Genomic DNA, 18642 nt, shown 5'->3' on the forward strand with positions numbered 1-18642 from the left:
GTATATACTCCTACCTGCCCTAATAATGATAAAGTTCTTAGGAGTTACAAGTGTCATCTTCCCATATAGGAATGAAAACATTTTAATCTTGTTGAGTTCATTATGATTTCTCTTTCATGTTTACCTTTTTATTGAGGGAAGATTATTAAGCTTTTGTCCTTATCTTCTACAGGAGTTGATCTAGGTTATTGTCCTCTCCCTCTGTTGAAACTACATAACTCCATGGTCATGGTCCATAACTGGAGAGATCCAGGAGGAGGGACAAGAATGTAGAGATAGAGAAAACAAATGTATTCTCCTGTGTAGCCAATGTAAATATGGGTTCTGCAATCCCTGTACTAACTGGTCAGGTATGCTAGAGGTTCCCTTTTACACAGGGAAACCAGAAGATGTAGTAGCACAACTAGATAATTGGGAGGATTTCTGCAGCCCAGGGTGCTTGACATACCAGTGATCCTTTGTGAGTAAACTTTATCTGAACTTAGAGATGCCTGTAACTACTTGAAGCCAGTTCTGACCAGCTCAGAGAGAGGAGCAAACATCTTGCTTTCTGATTTATTGTTTACAGATATTTTCTCCCTCAATCCCCACTTCCTGCATGACTTTCTGACTTAATTGTGTTTTCCCCTTAATCCCTGCCTATATGAATACCTCAAATAGTCATAAATACCCCAAATATGTATAAATACCTTATCTTGCCCCCCCCCCCTTTGAGCAGCTGAGAATTTTGTCTCTCTGCTCCAGCCTGTAAGCTTCTTCTCAGGCAATACATGCTTTTATAATGTTTGTAAACTACGATCAGACTCTGGCTTATTCCAGGTCACCTTTCTGGACCTTGGGTTTCTTACATTTTAGCAGTTCACAGGGATTATTATTTTATCATCTTCAACTAGCAGAGAACAGTGGTCAAAGACCTTATTGGGGGACTATGATTCTGAGGACTTACATTGTGGATTGATATTTAAGGTTAATAATTCCTCATTTGAGGATTTTTCCCTTCATTTTAGTGTTATCTTAATTAGAAAGGAAAATTGAAATCAAAGTTCAAAAATTACATTTATATAATGCAAAGCAGAGGATCTGAGAAATTACTTTGTATAGTCATATATGAATGTGCTCTCTCCCCCATTAAGATAAGAGAACTCTTTTGAGGACAGGAAGTGCTTTGCTTTTGCCTATGAATACCTAGTGTCTAGTGTAGTGCTTAATTAATGATCTTTGTATAATTAATTAATTTGGGGTTGTTGTTGTTTTTTTTGCCTTTTTTGGAGGCAATTGGGGTTAAGTAACTTGCCAAAGGTTACACTGCTAGTTTTGTGTGTGTGTGTGTGTGTGTGTGTGTGTGTGTGTGTGTATGTGTGTGTGTGTTAAGTGTCTGAGGCCGGAACTGAACTCGTGTTCTCCTGACTCTGGAGCCAGCACTTTACTCACTGCGCCACCTAGCCACCCCTGGATAATTACTTTAAAAAATAAACCTAGGCATGCCATCCAACAATTGTGTGCAACCATCAGTGCAAATAAATATAGCTTCAGAGATCTAATCTAGTTTGGTTATATGGTTGAGAAATGAGTCAAGTAGAGATTATCTTCATTAAAATTTAAAAAAAAAAAGCATTCCGGGGGCGGCTAGGTGGCGCAGTGAATAGAGCACCGCCGACCCTAGTCAGGAGGACCTGAGTTCAAATATGACCTCAGACACTTAACACTATCCGTGTGATCTTGGCCAACGACCCCAATTGCCCTGCCTTCCCCCCTCCAAAAAGACAAAAAAAAATCAGCGAATAAGGATTTATTATATGCCTACTATGTGTCAGGCACTGGGTATACAAAGACAAACATGAAACAAGTGAGAGAACATGTGGACACATAGGAGAGAAATATAAGACAATTTTGGGAGACAAAGCTACAGCAGCTGGCATGAGTCAGAAAAGGTCTCATGTAGAAGGAGGTATTTGAACTGAATCTTAAAGGAAACTAGGACTGGGATTCCAAGAAGCAGAGGTAAAGAGGAAAATAACACCAGGCATGTGGGGACAAGCAATGTAAAGGCATGAAGACAGAAGATGAAGTATCATGTATGTGGGACAGCAAGAGGGACCGTTTGGTTGAACAGTTAGGTTGGGGTTAGGCTATGAAAGAGTTTAAATTCCAAACAGAAGACTATTTAAAAAGAATAATTAATATTAATATATTTTAATATTAATATAATTAATAAAACATAATAATACAATATAAGAATTAATATAAGAATATTAAGAAGAAGAATAAGTTATATTTGCTAGTAGAGACACTAGAGAGCTCCTGGAAGTTAATGAGTGATAGGTTTACAATTGTGTTTTAGGGAAATCATTAAGGTTTGTTCATATGCTGCCGCTGACAAATGCATAACCTTGGGCAAGCTATTTAATCTCCTTAGATTTCAGTTCCCTCAACCATAAAATTGAGAGACTGCTCTAGAAGGTCTCTCAGGTGCCTTTCAGCTGCAGATTTATGATCCTTTGGACTGATATGACACTCCCAACTTCAAGTGTAGAGCCTTGCCAACAATCCCATTTAACCCAGTGGTATTACAGCTCAGGCTGAATCCTTTCATTTCTGCTTTACGTCTCTATGCATGCTGCTTCTAATTGGATAAAAAGTGTTCAGACTTTGAGGGGGATAGGGAAGAGTTTTTAGCCAGGTCTGGAACAAGTATAGGTCAAAGAGAAGAAAAGCAAAGATTAAACTTTTTATCTATTAAAATACACAAGAAAAAAACAATCTTTATCTTCTATACAGTGGAAAATAACTACTGTAACAAATTTATCTTAACAAAGAATTGTTATTTTAGTAGAAAGCCATTAACAGGGGCTCAGGTTAGCTATTATAGCATCACAGAGATTGAACACCCTAGGGACTGAGGTTGGGCCCTGGGATGTTACTTTGCAATCACTCTTAAGTTATTTCAGTAACAAAAGATATATAGTTTAAAAAAAAAATTAAAGGCTAACCAGTGCCCAGGAGTTTTTCTAGGGCTAGAGGATTTTTTGTTACTGTGATTGGAAAAGAAAGACCATGAATTAGAATCCTGATGCCATAGAATATATAAAGGCCTTCCTTAAAAGAATATAGGATTCCTAAAATTTCTCACACCAGGATGCCATACTTTTTCAACATTTTTTTCCCTGTGGAATTGCTTTTGATTTTTTCCCCAGAAAGTATTTCTTATAAATAAAAAGCACCAGATTTTAGAAAGGGAAGGAAAAGGGAGAGCGGGAGCTGGTTTTTTTTTTTTTTAACCTTTCTTTGTGCTCCCAATGCTTTGTAGAGGGCCTTGAGTGTGGTCAACTCAGCTCTTGTTTACTTACTGACCTTCTGGTGGAATTCTACATTAGTGACACGTTTGTGAATTACTTGTTAAAGTTACTTATTTTAGATTCAATTCATGTCATATTTTCCTTGTGTTCAGCATGATTAAATCTTGATTGATACCAGGTTGCATAATAGAGTAACAAAATACCATGATGCTGATTTCTTGCAGGATAGAGTATTATCTTTGATTACTATGGATCAAAGGTTTTGGAGCTTTCTAAGCTTTCAAATCATCAATCGATTGAACATTTATTAAGCATTCACTATATTCCAGGTACTGTTCGAGGCATAAAGGATAAAGATACAAAAATGAAACCTGTCTGCTTGTATGTATTAAAAATCTACAAACTAAATACAGTTTAGGAATAGAGGTTTCTAGTAGTTGGAAGAAGAGAGAAAGAACTTATTTGCTTATCTGAGCTTTCAACCCACAAGACTTTCCTTCTTCTATTGTTTACCACAATTATCCTTACCTTATTCTCCAAACTCAATCTATCTCAAAAAAATCACAGAATCTTAGAATATAATGAGGGTGAGGGAAGGGAACAAGTATTTCTAAAGTGCCATTATGTGTTAGGCACTGTTTTGCAAGTATCTCTTTTAATCCTCATAACCAACCTGTGAGCTAGGTATTGTTATTTCCCCCATTTTACAGTTGAAACTGAAGCAGAGTCTCAATGACTTTCCCAGGGTTGCACAGATAATATGTGTCCGAGGCTAGATTTGAACTGAGGTCTTTTTGACTTCAGGCCCAGCTTTCTATCCACTGCAGCATCCAATGACCTAGATTTATATAATTTTTTTGGCATGTGCTTCAATGTCTTGTGAAAAGACTTAAATGTTTTGTTTATATAAATAATTATTTCTTCAGAGCAATGCATATTTTGTGCATAATAAAAATGGTCGTCCTTGCAAATAACTCTTTAAATATCACAGTTTAATTTCTCTTTCATTTGGTATTATCACAAATATTAGAGCAATAATCCCTAATGGAAGCCATTAGAGCAATAAGCTCAGTAGGAGGTTTACATTTGCAATAGTTATCCTCTTAGTAAGCATTTTAATGGATTATCCTTTCAAAAACACTGGCTTTCCTTTAATGTGTTATTTTATTATTTTGAATGTTTAAATACTGTAGTTTTTCAGAATCACAGTGCCAGCGTGTGATTATCTATAAAATATTCATATTAACCAAGCACAAATTAAAGAACCCCAGTAACCACTTACTTCAGTAAACATCATTGAGTAAAATGTGCAGAAAACTGAGTTTGCCCTTAATCATTTTGGGGGAATATCACAAGACTACCTTGAAAAGGCTTGCTATGGCTCTACTGGTAGCCTATGACAGAAATATCTGAAGTGAGGTATTAACAGAGAAGTTAAGGGGGAGCTAGGTGGCATAGAGAGTAGAGTACTAGCCCTGGAGTCTGGAGGACCTGAATTCAAATCCAGCCTCGGACACTTGACACTTACTAGTTGTGTGACCTTGGGCAAGTCACTTAACCCCCAAATGCCTTGCCTCCCTCCCTCCCAAAAATATAGAGAAGTTAAGATAGGAAATGGGAAGCACCAATACTAGCCCAAAGAGGGAGTGGGCAGAAAGAAATAAGGGGAGGTAGTCCAGTTGGAATTTTGGAGTGAAAGACATGCTAACCTACTAATGCAGAAAGGTTGGTATGCTAAAGAATTTGCAAGGTTATACATTTATAGTGGTTCATTTGGCTTGGGTATATTTATATTTATATGGCAAGTGGTAAAGAAATGATTCAGGAGGCGGGAAGGTTTTGAGTTAAGGCTGCACTTTTATTCTAATCAGATGATTTGAGAATATGTAGTGAAATATAGTTTCTATACTATATTCAATTCAAGGTTAATGGTTAATGCCTATGAAATTGCCATTGCTAATTCTATTATTCAGTCTTAAGCTCTTTGTGCTGATGTGTTGTCATTGTTCAGCTGTGTCCAACTCTTAGTGATGCCATTTGGGGTTTTCTTGGCAGATACTGGGATGGTTTGCCATTTCCTTCTCCAGTTAATTTTACAGATGAGGAAACTGATGCAAGTGACATGCCCAGGGTCACATACTTAGCAATTGTCTGAGGCCAAAGTTTAACTCAGGAAGAGGAGTCTTTCTAACTCCAGCTCCCAGCACACTATTCACCAAGCCATCTAGTTGCCCTTTGTGGTGATATAGCTTAAAAATATTAAAGTTGAGGAACTGTAGAATATATTCACAGCTTGTGCTTACCCTACAGAAAACACACATGCAAACCTAGGTTTATGAAGCCCTATCTCTACAACTTTGTAAGGAGGGAAGAATTATTGAAATAATCTGCTGGTTAGTCTGCCTGCTGCATATTTCTCCCATTCCCGTCTATCCTCCATGCAGGCATGAAAGTGATCTTTTTTTTCTATTTTTTTGTTTTGACTTTTTGGATGGCAATTGGGGTTAAGTGACTTGCCCAAAGTCACACAGCTAGTAAGTGTGTCAAGTGTCTGAGGTCGGATTTGAACTCAGGTCCTCCAGACTCCAGGGCCAGTGTTCTATTCACTGTGCCACCTAGCCACCCCTTCTATTTTATTTTTAAATTAAATTTAATGTTTATTTTTAGTTTACATCATTCATTTCCACAAGATTTTGAGTTACAAATTTTCTCCCTGTCTTTCCCCAACCCATCACCCCAATCCCACTGTCTACTCCCTCCCCCAATCTGCTCTCTCCTATATCTTCCCCCATCCCCCCTCTGACTTTCTGGAAGGGCAAGATGGATCTCCATACCCCAGTGCCTATATATCTTATTTCCCAGTTGCATGGCAATAATAATAATAATTATTATTATTATTTAAAACATTTGATTTTAAAACTTTGAATTCCAGATTCTTTCCCTTCCTCCCTCATCACCCACCCTTACAGGGAAGATAAACAATTCAATATAGGTTGTACAAGTGTAGCTATGCAAAACATTTCCATAGTGGATATATTGTGAAAGACTGACTATATTTACCTCCATCCTATCCCCCCCCACTTGTTCTAGTCTCTACTTTGACCCTGTCCCTTATGAAAGTGATCTTCTTAAAATGCAGGTCTGACCATGCCATCCCTCCACCATGCCACGCCTCACCCCAGCTATTAAATTCAAGTGGTTCCATATCATCTTCAAGATCAAATACAAATCCTCTATTTGACCATCAAAGGCCTTTGTAACCACTGCCCCCACCCATGGTGGGGGGATCTTTCCAATCTTCTTACACCTCACACTGTACCCTCCTCTATATACACTGCTTTCCAATGACTTTGGCTTCCTTGCTGTTCCTTCCACAAAACACTCCATCTCCTGGCTCTGGACATTTTCTCTGACTGTCCTTCAAATCTGGAATGTTCTCCCTCATCATCTCTACATCCTGACTTCCTTGAAATCCCAGTTAAAATCTCAGAAAGATTTACCTGATCCTCTTTAATTCTAATGCCTTTCCTCTGTGGATTATCTCCAACTTATTCTGTTTATCTTTGTACATAGTTGTTTGTATATTTTCTTTCACATTAGTCTGTGGACTCATTGGGAGCAAGGACTGTCTTTTGCCTTTCTTTGTACCTCTAGCATGTAGTACAGTATCTTATGCAAGGTAGGTGATTAATAAATGTTTATTAACTTACTGACTGATTGAAGGAAATGCAAGTATTATTATTAGATAGCTAGTTGTCACCTTGGGTAGAATTTGGGATTTGGAGTTAGGAAGACCTGAGTTGGGATCCTGACTCAGACATACTAGCTATGTAATACTAGGAAAGTCATGTAACCTCCCTCAACCTCAGTATCTTAATTTGAAAATGAAAATAATGATAGCACTTATGACACATGGTGATTGTGAGAATCAAAACTTAAAGTACTGTATAAAGGCTAACTATTGTTATTATTATCATCATCACCATTTTAGAAATGAAGAAACTGAGACCCTGAAAAGTTAAATGAATCACCCATGATCACACAGCTAGGAAATGTAAGAAGTAGGATTCAAACCAATAGCTTGTGGTTACAATGTCCCTGCCTTTTCTACTGTACCATACTGCCTCTCCCTTGCCTTTTTGTATCCTAGTTCAAGGAGTTCCTTATGTAGGACCAGACAGCAGGAGCTGCTCAAGGTGGGAAGAGTCATATTTGAAGCTACATGCATTGCATGAATACAATATATCAAAGGACTGAGAAGTCCTTGACCTGGAGGAAACCATTTATCAGAGAGTGGTAGACTTAAAAAGAGGAGATTTTCCTGCTAATCCCCATCCTATGACTTTCCAAGGCTCTTATCCCTGCAAGAACCATGGGTCTGTCTTTAAGCAGGTACTCTTGAGGAATGCCTACTTTTTCTTTTTCTTTTTTTTTTGTCTTTTTCTTAATGCTTTATTAACTTCTGATTTACATCATCCATTTCCGCCAGATTTTGAGTTACAAATTTTCTCCCCATTTCTCCCCTACTCACCGCCCCAACATAGCAGTCCCACAGGATATCCCCTCTTCCAATCTGCTCTCTCCCACATTTTCCCCCATACCCCTTTCCACTTTTCCAGTGGATCTCTATGCCTCAGTGCCTGCACATCCCATTTCCCTATTACATATAAGATGGTATTAATAATAGTATATATATGTATATATAAATATATATACACACATATATGTATATATATAAATATATATACACACTTATATACATATATATATATATACATACATATTTGAATATTTGATTTCAAAACTTTCAATTCCAGATTCATTCCCCTCCTTCCCTGTCACCCACCCCTACTGTGAAGATATGCAGTTCAGTATAGATTGCATATGTGTGGCTAATGCAAAACAATAACATAGTAGATACATTGTAAAAGACTGATTACACTTCCCTCCCTCCCATCCCACTTCCCACCCGCTCTACTCTCCACTTTGATCCCATCTATTTTCAAAAGTGAGTGTTTCCAACCTCCCTCCCCCGCCCCCCAGCCTAGCTTCCCTTCTATCATCCCCTCCCCCCCCATTCTCCTGGAGGGTGAAATACCCTATTTAGTGTGTATTTCACTCCCTCCTCAAGACAAATTCAATGGGAATAAGATTGGCCCATTCCCTTTTGCCTTCCTATTCTTCCCCTCCATTGTAACCATTTTCCCTTGCCTCTTCTGTATGAGATAGTTTACCCCAATTTGTCTCTCCCCATCTCCTCTCATTATATTCCTCTCGCCTCTTAATTTCACCTTTTAAGTATCATTCCTTCTTGTTAAATTGGACCTGTGCCCTCTCTCTATGTATACCTGTAAACATATATACACAAATTCACATATGTATTCATATGCCCATATACCCTCATATATAGACAAATTATATATATATTTCTAATCCCTTCAACTACTGAGAAAAGTTTCATAAGTTACAATTATATTCAATATTATACAATTATATTACAATAATTGTTCAACTTTGATAAGTTCCTTATGATTCCTTTTCCCTGTTTACCTTCTCATGCTTCCCTTGCTTCTTGTATCTGAATGTCAAATTTTCTATTCAACTCTGGTTTTTTCAGCAAGAATGCTTGAAAGTCCTCTATTACACTGAATGACCATATTTACCCCTGAAACATGATACTCAGTTTTGCTGGGTAGGTGACTCTTGGTTTTAATCTCAGCTCCTTTGCCCTCTGGAATATCATATTCCAAGCCCTTGGATCCCTCAGTGTAGAAGCTGCCAGATCCTGGGTTATCCTGATTGTGTTTCCACAATATTCAAATTGTTTCTTCCTGGCTGCTTGTAACACTCTCTCCTTAATCTGGGAATTCTGGAACCTGGCTATAATATTCCTAGGAGTTTTCTTTTGGGGATCTTTTTCAGGAGGTGATCGGTGGATTCTTTCAACCTCTATTTTGCCCTCTGGTACTAAAACATCAGGGCAGTTTTCTTTGAGAACTTCCTGGAGGATGATTTCTAGGTTCTTACTTTGGTCATGGCTTTCAGGCAGTCCCATAATTTTTAAATTATCTCTCCTGGATCTATTTTCCAGGTCAGTGGTTTTTCCCATGAGATCTTTCACATTGCCTTCTATTCTTTCATTTGTTTGGATCTGTTTAGCAGCATCTTGATTTCTCATAAATCATTAGCTTCCATTTGCTCCAATCTAATTCTGAAGCAATTATTCTCCTCATTGAGTTTTTGAGATTCTTTTTCCATCAGGCAAATTCAGCTTTTTAAGGCATTCTTCTCCTCATTGCCTTTTTGGGCCTCATTTGCCATTTGAGTCAGTCTGTTTTTTAAAGTATTATTTTCTTCAGTCAGGCTGTTGACTCTCATTTCACAATTTTTCTTGCATTGTTCTCATTTCTCTTCCCAATTTTTCCTCCACTTCTCTTACTTGGTTTTCAAAATCTTTCTTAAGGTCCTCTATGGCCTGTAACCAGTTTGTATTTTCCTTTGAAGCTTTTGGTGCAGGAGTTCTGACTTCACTGCTTTCCTCCTGTTCCATGCTTTGCTCCTTTTTGTCCCCAAAATAGGAATGCATTGTTGGAATCTTCTGTCTGCTTTGTTTCCTTTGCCTGCTCATTTTGCCACTCAATTACTTGACTTATGGGCTTTTTGCCACAGTAAGACTCTGCCACCAGACAGGAGAGCTTTCATTCCAAACGTTGGGGTTTTCTCAGCTGCCGGAGGTATTAGATGGGTGGCTTCTCTGAGGTCTCCACATGCTCTGGCAAGCTGGACACACACCCCAGAACCTCCACCCTAGATTGCAATCCAGATCCAAGTAGGTTAAAGCAAGAGTGATTACCCCTCAGACTGGTGCTTGGTCCCCCTATACTCTGCAGGCCAAGAGCTGAAGCCACCACATGGCACTGGCTGCCTGTGCGGTGTCTCAGCGGCTTTTCGTCCTGGGGGTAAAAGCCCTGCACTCCCACTTACTGGTCCCAAAGTCCAGACTGTACTGACCTCTCACTTTGTCCTTCGCATCTATGTGTTGATAAATCTGGAAACGGCCACAGCTGCTGCTGTTCTAGAGTCCCTCTGGCCGCGGCCGGTCAGGCCCTCCCTGGGGCTAAGCATTGGTGTGGGGCTGGGCTCAGTTCCCAGAGCACTGCACTGGATTCCTCAGGTTAGCTTCTCTGTGTCATTTTGTGGGTTCTGCAGCTCCAAAGTTTGTTTAGAGTCCCCTTTTTACATGGATTGGGGAGGGTGGAAGCCGGAGCTGCGGGAAGGTCGTGCTGCTACTCCACCATCTTGGCTCCGCCTCGACCCCTACTTTTTCTTACAGGACATTTATGGTGCTAACCCAGAGCCTTCAATTTACCAGTGGGCTATTATGTGTGGTAATCTTCCTTTGGGGGCTTTAATTCAGAATAATCAGATGGTACAATAAATAGAGCATGCTGGATCTCTAAGTAGGAATAACTGAGTTCAAATTCAATCTCAGATACTTAGTAGCTGTCTGACCATGGGCAAGTCACTTAATCTGTTTGCCTCAGTTTTCTTCACTGTAAAATTGGGATAATAATAGCACCTACCTCTCAGAGTTGTAAGGATCAAATGAAATAAGATTTGTAAATTTGCTTAGTAAAGTACCTAGATCATATTAGGTATTTAATACTTCCTCCTTCCCTTCCGTTTTTACAAATCTAATGATAATTGATAATTATATGTCCTGCCTATTCAAGCTGAAAAACCCAAACTTCCAAGTCAACCATGACTATTTCAATTTTGAGGTACAAGTGAAGATTCAGACCTCAGTAAAAACCATCAGTATAATTCACCTATAGTTTCAATGATGATTTTAAATGATAAAATATATTTTTTAAAGCAATTGGGGTTAAGTTGCTCAAGGTTACATGTCCAGGTGTTTCTGGGTGGGTGCTAAGTGTCTGAGCTTGGATTCAATCCCCAGGTCATCCTGATACTAGGGCCAGTGCTCTTACTCACTGAGCCACCTGACTGCCCCTAAGAAATTGGGGTTAAGTAACTTGCTCAGGGTTACATGGCCAGTTATTTCTGGGTGTGGTGCTAAGTATCTGAGTCCGGATTTGATCCCCAGGTCATCCCAACACTGGGGCCAGTGCTCTTACTCGCTGTGCTACCTGGCCGCCCCTAAATGATAAAATCTTACAAAAATGATCAGCACCTATGATACAGGATCAATATAACAAAAATGACAATCCTACCAAAATTAATTTACAGATTTAATGATTTATCAATCCAACTATCAGTGGGATATTTTGCCAATTTAGATACGAAAACAACAAAATTCATTTGGGGGAACAAAAGATATAGAATATCAAGAGAAATAATGAGAAATGGAGGAAATGAAAGGGATATAATCTTTATAGAAGTCAAACTGTATATTAGCAATCATCAAAAGCATTTTATACTAGTTATAAAATAGAAAAGTATATAAATGGAACAGACAAGAAAAGGAAAAATCAGAGATAACTGGACTCAATAACCTAGTGTTCAGTCAACCTGAAAACATATGACCTAGGAAACAACTCCCTATTTAGTATTAATTTCTGGGAAATCAGAAAGCAATCTGGTGGAACTGGGCTTAGACTAATATCTTAAGATAAATTCAAGAAATATCCATAATAACATTAAAGATCAAGCTACAAAAGTTAGAAGAAAAACAGATCATATACTATATATCACAGTTATGCATAGGGGATGAATTCTCAAACAAATAAGAGATGGAGGCATTTAAAAAACCAATAAGATATCCCAAAGTGCCACAGAGCTCCTTTTCCCCTTCATATTTTTATGCACAAACAATATCATTTCCATTTCTTCAACACCATTGGCTCATGAGCACATCTATGGAGCACTGGCAAACCAATTTGGATATGTTTCCTGTTTATCTCTGTTATGGTTGATTAGGGAAGCTATGTAAAGCTAACAAATTTCACAGTTTTCTACTTTTGGCAGAAAAGCAACACTTTTGGGGTGTGAAAATTACTTTTGCATTTTGAAAAAAACATTAAGGGGAAAAAAGAAAATGTTTTGTTTTTTCCCTGAAAAAAATGTTTTGTTTGGCTTTGTGGAAGTCAGTTTTACTGTCAGAATTTGTGTGTATGGTTATTTTTTTTTCTTTCCTGTTTTGCACTGGTGACAGATTGTTTTTAAAAAAGATTCTTAAGTCATGATTTCATTTAATGGAACATATCTGTTTTATATTAGATGTGTCTACTACCATTGGAAAGTCTGCTGGAAGTACAGGAGCACAGACCAAGTGCAACTGGCAACATTCAAACAGTGCTAGGATGGATGCTTCACAGGCTCATCATCACTTCCTCCCCTTCTGGTGCACTCTCTTTCTTAATAATACCTGAAATGCCCTGGACCCGGGCAAATGTCCATCAATTAATCACTCAAAAAATATTTATCAAGTATCCACCATGTGCCAGATCCTCCTGTGCTAAGATACAGCCTTCAATGAAAACAAAAGAAGAACAGAGAAAATATGAAGTGGTGCTTATATCATACTACATGTTTCAGTCTAAGCAAGCATCTCTCCTGCACACATTTTTCTGGCTTCCACTATATCTATTCTCTCACCATCTTGTAGCATCACATTCTTCCACATTGGTTAAATATATTAAATCACATATGCCAGACCTTTTCATACTATCTGGGACTCTTTTTTTTCTTTTTGGAGGGCAATTGGGGTTGAGTGACTTGCCCAAGGTCACATGGCTAGTTTTTGTGTTAAGTGTCTGAGGCCGGATTTGAACTCAGGTCTTCCTGACTCCAGGGCTGGTGCTCTGTTCACTGTACCACCTATCTTCCCCCTATCTCTGGGACTCTTAAATGCTTTTATAGAAATGTGCAATTCACACATCAGTTACTACCCACAACATAGAAGTTTCAGAGAAAACTCTAACCCATAACAAATATTGTATTGTCTATTGATCTCTCTGCCTCCCAACCCCATAATACACCAATTTCTTGTTGCTATAATTGACTGTTCAGTTCTGTTGTGTGATAAATTATTGGTCCCTAAGTTTTCTTAATTCTCACTAATAGCTTATTGTCTTGATTTGAAAGAATTAAGAATTGTGAGATACAGGTCTTCCAGTATTTTGCTGAACCTTGTTTTCTAGGTTCAATCCATTAATTTTCATCTAATTCAAGGATTTATGAAAATATGTTGGACTTAGTTAGAATTTCAAGATACAGTTATATCATTTTACTTCTGAGCTGCAACTAATCATGGAGTCACCGATGTTAGAAGGGACCTTAAACCGTCTATTAAAATATCTCCCTGCTTCCAAGACAAAATATTTGATAATTATTTTGTCCCTTTCATATCTATACTTTTAATACATGATTGGAAAATTATTTCTGAAAAATATAATTAGTTTACCTATGTAAGAGTATTTTATGATTAAAATGATCTCAAAACACCCCAATACTAAACTAACTCATAAAATACAATCGTTTTATCATAGATGGCCAAAATAATTTCTTGATCATAAATGAGACATTTTAATTGGAAAAATTAAGTCTTCTAGGTCACAACAGGATCAAATGCATATTGTTGCTTTGATTTCTTTGCATTATGGAGAGCAGATATGAGTCAGATCTCCAGTGTCTGTGTTACAAGTGAAGTGGTTAGCACCATGGCCAGCGATTGACATTAAGCAGAAAGACACTGGCTGATTCAGCACTAAAGCAGTGGATAGCATCAAAGCAATGGCATTACCTGAGATGTTTAAGTCAGAAAAAAGACCAGTTACTAGTCTTGGTGAATTTAATTTGACTTGCTGACTTTGGTGTATTTAAACAGTATAGAGGAGTCACTGGGAAAATTAAGATACATAGGAGTAGGCTGCAGGGCTTAGAAAAGGCACTACTATATTGTTCAGGTCACCTTATATGTGTTTCTCTTCTGCAGTGTGCTAACCATCAGGGAAATATTTGGGGTTTATTGGTGTGGCTATATATCCTTACCCCAGATGTCTAATCACTTGTGGCAACACCATCTTTACATGATTAGGAGTCATTATTTGGAAAGGGCTGATTCTGTCATGAGACTTCTCAGAAATAGCTTCAATAGCATGTCTGATAATATTTCTGAAATACTTGAGATTTTTGTGTCTGATGTAGAAAGAAATCATGCCTGAATTCTCTTTCTTTCAAAAGATAAATTATTTTTAAATGCCCCCTTTGATATACTAAGAGCATATCAATAAGAATAGTAGCCATCACTAAAAAATTTTTACCATCACTCAAAGAATCCGTTCAATTTATACATTCTCTGATAGTTGGTTGGCCATAGATGACCATGGACCTTAGCATTAAAAAAAATAAGAAGCCAGGTAAGAAAATCATTCATGTAATATTCTTTTATTTAATTTTTTTCTCTTCTATTTCTTCTTATTTCTCCCTCCTGTTGTGACTTTTTGTGATAATAAATCCTCCACCAATTTTATAAATGCATCTATCATTTTAAAGATCAAAACAAAAAAAGCCACTGTTTCAATGTCATCAACAAATTGCTATATTATTTGAGATGCATTTTTATATTTTCCTAGCTTGTAATTTAAGAGAAAATAAACAAAAGTAACATTGCTATTGCTAATCACTATTCATTGTTTTTCATCTCTCCAGCAATATTTCCACCACATCATATAGTTTTTAAAATCAATTTTGTATTTAGACAACCTGAACATCATGCTGCATATGTCCTTTCATTTCTTTTCTTCTCTTATGACCAATTATTCTACCCATAAGGAATTTTACACATTAAGATTCTATTGTCAAATTATCAAATATTTGTAACAATTATTTATTTGTAAGTACAGAAAATTTTGAAGGCATAGCATGAAAGATTATTTTTTCATACTTCTATGCAGGCATTTAAATTATGAAATAAATTATATTCTTTTTGTCTCCAATTGCCAGCATGTGGTAAGTATTCTGAAACTATTTTAAGTGCAAATGTGTTATGTTTTAAACAACCCAACCTTGACCTTTCAAGATATGTACTAGATTAGAAAGCTGTGGGGTTTCTAAGGACCACGTACTCTGCATTTGGATATTTAAAGTATAAAAAAAGATCCAATTCTTTTAGATTAAGAAGTGGGTATTTCTGAACATTTATATATTAAATTTCATTTCTGTTTTCCAAATGAATTCAACAAATAAATTTGAGTAAGCTTAATTTCTCTATATTAAAGCAGTTCCTCTCCTTCCCCCACCCCCACCTTAGATCATGCTTCCTTTTTGTTTTTGTTTTTATACCCAGGGCTTCAAACTCTCTGTTCAAAGAGTAAATAGACAACAGAGAAAAATTGAAGAACAAACAAAGAAGTGAAAGATACAGTTACAGAGAGAAGATAGGTTATAGAAAACACTGTAGAGATATACAGGGGCTAGTACCAAAGAAATGGCATTAATAAAGTTAATCAAAATGTTGGAACTAGAAGTCAAGACACCTGGTTTCATTTCTTGCAGATTGATCATAGTTAATTCACTTAAAATTGATAGCTCTCAGTTTCTTTATCTATAAAATAGAGATAATAATACCCGTGGTAAATATTTCACAATATTATTATAAGGGTCAAATGAAAAAATGCATATAAACCACTTAGAAAACCTTAAAGTCCTAAGTTAATATAAATTATTATTATTACTGTAGTTATTATTAATTTGCCACATGTGAAAAAATAGGCAAATCTCCTGACATCTTTGAGGGTAAGTTTCCTTATTATAAAATAAAGACACTTATATTACTTGCTTTACAAGGAACTGTGAAGTTTGTAAACCACCAATGTGAATCAGAATCATAGAATAATTAATTTAGAGACAGAAGGGATCTAAGAATTCATTCATCATGATCATAATTAGAATTTCATTCTTCCCATCTAATGTGTATTAGATTTTTGACCAAATCACCATGTTGTTTTTAGTCCTTTGTTTAGTGTATAATTATACAAGTGGACAAAAAGAAAAATTCTTACAATTAAATGAAAGTGCCTGGATCAATCAAAAGTATTTATTACACTCTCACAATACTTCAGATACTGTGCTGAGCATCAGGAATATAAGGAAAGACACAAATAGATCCTTCCCATAAGGAGCTCACATTCTACAGGGGCTGGGAGTAAGGAAACATGTACAAATCTAGGAATATACAAGAGATATAGAGTGTAAATGAGAGGTGATCTCAGAGGGAAGGCAGGAGGAGTTGAGGGAACTGGGGACAGGACTGATGACAGAAAGTTGGATATGAGTCAAGAATCAAAAGAAACCAGGGAAACTAAGAGATGGAAATTAGAATGAAGAGCATTCCAAACAGGGTGTAGATGGCATGGAGACAGCAAATGAAGTAGCATGTGCAAGGAACAACTGGACTAGTGTGGCTAGATCTTAGCATATGTGGAGAAAAAAAGTATAAGAAGACTACAGAAGTAGGAAGGTGCCAGGTTGTGAAGAGCTTTCAGAAAGAGGCTTGTATTTGCTACTAGAGATAATAAGGAGACACTAGAGTTTACTGAGTAGGAGAGAAGCATCATCAGACCTATGGTTTAGGAAAATCACTTTGGCACTTGAATGGAAGATGCTTTGGAGTAGTGAGAAACGAGACTGGGAAATTAATTAGAAGACTATTACAATAGTCAAGGCAAGAGGTAATGAGGGTCTGAACTAGAGCAGGGGGTGTATGAGGGGAGATAGAATGATATGGAGGCAGAAATGATAACACTTAGCTGTGGAACTATCTTTTACAGACTTTCTTAAACTAATAATATTAATAATGATAATGACATTTACAGGAGGTGAAGAAATATAGGACCATGGCCATCCTTACACCATGTCAAGCAGATGAAGAAACTCTTCTATCAGGTATAATTCAAGGACCCTTGGAAAGGTTGCTATGCATAGAATATACTCTCTAACTTTCTACTGATATTGTCAGTGGAGAGTCATTCATCTCCATGACCTCTTCCATTTCTTATCTCAGCACTTCTATTCTGATCTCACTTTTACATTGCAATCTTTATACTGTGATCAGTGGCTTTAACCCTCACCCTTGTCCTTCAGCTTTTTATGCTTTGCTAATGTTTAACCACAGTTTATCCCCTTCATTTATTCTATTTTTAAAGTTATATTGATGCTTTTTGTTTTTATATCACTTTTTGGATATGATTTCCCTTCCATCCCTACCTAGTAAATCCTGTGTACTTTCCTTCACAAAAATATATAAAAGGAAATAAAATAAATACTTAGAAAAACATTGGCAAAATAAGCCAATGTTAGATATTACATTTTGACAGTATACATTATATTTCACTCCTCCATCTCTTCTACAAAAGGTTTACTCATTTATGAGCATAGTAACTCTCCATATATTCAGTAACAAATTAAGACAAAACATTCACAGAAAAGAGAAAATCAAAATACAGGGTAACTCAATCATTTAGTAAGTTCTCAATTCAATCACAAAGTATAAAGTCAAAGTACTCCACCCATGGCTAGTACATTCATTTAGTCAATCACAAAGACTCTCTTCTAAAGTGGAGATTAGTTTCCAATCATAAACAAAGTATATTCATTTGATGAGTCACAAAACACAAAAATCAAAGTACTCCACCCCTGGATCACAACTGAATTACAATTATCATCAGTTACTACAAAGCACCTTCTCAAAAGGGCCGTGGAGAGCACAAAGGCTATCTACCCCAAAGCCACCGCAAGGTTAAGATATCATCACAGCATTCAATACCCAAGGAGGACTTTCCTTCATCTTGACCAGAGGCAAGTTCTCCCCAATCTCTATTCTTAGGAAGACAAAGCTTAACAAAGCTACAACATACATTGCCAGCATTCTCATCAATTCACTCTCTGCCTACAGAATGGTCTCAGGACCCCTGAAAACATCATCAAGACCTTCCTCTAGGATTTCTGTAAACCTACAACAAGAAAATCCTCCTTCTTCAGGGCTTCTGAATCAACAGCAAGATTCCAGGACCTCTGCAACAACAGCACTGTCCTTTACCAGCAGAAAAACCTGACAAAATAACATCAAAACATACAGAAAAATACCGGCACCACGGTCATGCCTCCTTAGTTCTTGGCAGCCCGGGGCGGCAGTTCTCAAAAGTCCTGGGCAGCTCCAACTGTTCTCTCTCTCTCTCTCTCTCTCTTAACTCTGGCCCCTGGCAATTCTCTCTCTGTCTCCGTCTCTCTCTCTGTCTCTGTCTCTCTCTGTCTCTGTCTCTCTCTCTCTGTCTCTGTCTCTCTCTCTCTCTCTCTCTGTCTCTCTCTGTCTCTGTCTCTGTCT

The 18642-nt window shown here is 37.3% G+C and overlaps 1 protein-coding gene across 1 annotated transcript in view; it reads right to left on the reverse strand.

The window, feature by feature from the left end:
• NECAB1 (N-terminal EF-hand calcium binding protein 1) overlaps positions 1-18642 on the reverse strand; it is a 238226-nt gene that overhangs the window by 206928 nt on the left and 12656 nt on the right. The window lies entirely within an intron of this gene.

The sequence above is a fragment of the Petaurus breviceps genome, unplaced genomic scaffold (genome assembly GCF_028583685.1).
Source record: "Petaurus breviceps papuanus isolate PSGF00001 unplaced genomic scaffold, PetGlider_PUasm1.0 179, whole genome shotgun sequence".
Lineage (NCBI taxonomy): Eukaryota > Metazoa > Chordata > Mammalia > Diprotodontia > Petauridae > Petaurus > Petaurus breviceps.